The sequence below is a fragment of the Anopheles marshallii genome, chromosome X (genome assembly GCF_943734725.1).
Source record: "Anopheles marshallii chromosome X, idAnoMarsDA_429_01, whole genome shotgun sequence".
NCBI lineage: Eukaryota > Metazoa > Arthropoda > Insecta > Diptera > Culicidae > Anopheles > Anopheles marshallii.
This window is the reverse complement of record NC_071325.1, coordinates 19,080,171-19,081,813: the sequence shown is the minus strand read 5'-3', so window position 1 is coordinate 19,081,813 and position 1,643 is coordinate 19,080,171.

Sequence of the window (1,643 nt, the reverse complement as noted above, 5' to 3'; positions counted from 1 at the left end):
TTGTCACATCCATCGCTAGAGCTGATAATAATTCCCAGCTTATGCTAGAGACCTACCTTCCCAAACATAAGATTCTATATGTGTAAGCCTGAGAATAGAACTTTCCAGTATACATGAAAAGAATGAAGTAAGAATGAAGTGAAAGAATGAGTATCCCTTTATTCTACACACGCGTATCTAATATAATGCTGTCTCGTTCTTTTATCGACTTAATTTTAATGGTTTTAATCACTTATAATTTTAAAATTAATTTAATTTTATAATCAAAAGCTGACAAATGCAGTTACACAAAATACCTACAAAAAGCATTATGTGGATAAATTACGTAGATTGTTTAAAAATTATCGGCACATTCGCAAAAGAATTAGAAAAAGTTACTCGCATCTTCAATTTCTTTTGGCATCATGTTGTATATTTGAATTCCCTTAAAGAATAGAAGCTCTCTGGGAAAAACAATTACAACATTGGGGCAGATCATACTATAAGTTAGAAAGCTTAAGCTTTTAGACTATCTCTACTCAGTTTATCATTGTCTCTACACAGTTAGTGATTGTCGCAATTGCGACTTTGTCAAACTCTAAACATGGGTCGTCACATTGTGACATTTCGCATTTTTTTTGTATATAGTTTGACAAGTCGCAGTCGCAATTGCGACAATTAAAGTTTAGAAATTAAATTTTAAATTCTATTCATTTGAAATAATATATAAGTCTGATTATTCAAATAATCCTTTGTAAATTGTTTTCGTTAAAAAATTTTGTTTACATTTTTTGCACACGGGGAAACATGGCCTAACCTCAGACCAGCTTGCAAAATTCTTTGTTTTGACAGCGGATAATCCTTTTTAAGAGTTTGGCAATTCGCAGTCGCAATCGCTACCTGTGTAGAGACAGTCTAACTTTAGAACTGAAATTGACCCAAATGGCAGGGTAACTCAAAAGTAACTCAAATGTTGCTCCCAAATTTCGCGCGGAATGCTGCCACTGGCGTTTTTGTGCGCGCGATTTCGATCCCAGCAAAAACCGAACCGAACCGAACCCGAAGCAACCCGGTCGTGCGCCTGCACTAAACAATCAAGGTCTTAGTTTAGGATTTCTTTCATCGTTTCTTTCGATCTTATTCTACAGTGACGTATACTAAATTCGTTATGCGTAACACATATTTTTATTTTTTTCTTGTTTCACAAAATTTTTTCACATTATTTTATAAACATTAACTAACACTTTATTCACGAAGTATATGTAAAACACACTTATATTATCTTAATTAAAACTGTACGCCACTGTTCTTGCCGTACTGTTCCATGCCGCTGATGACGCCATCTCGCCCAATCGTTTCACGGGCCGTGTGATCCTTTAATCTTCATCTGAAAGAGAAACATGAAATCTGTATTAGCAGCGAAAAATATGTGAAGAAAATTAATCAATGCTTTCACTTACCTATCCAAAAGATATCCACTGATATTTCACAATATTTCACTCTAAAATCGAACGCGTCCATCTTCCACTGTCTTCGAACAACGTTTCAATACTAGACGAAGACTGTGTGCATGTGTGTGTTTTTAGTATACTACTTCCTTTGTCTTTTGTTCGTTGTCGTGTATGATCGGGAATTAGGCGCGGATCTTTGGGATCGGTTCATTT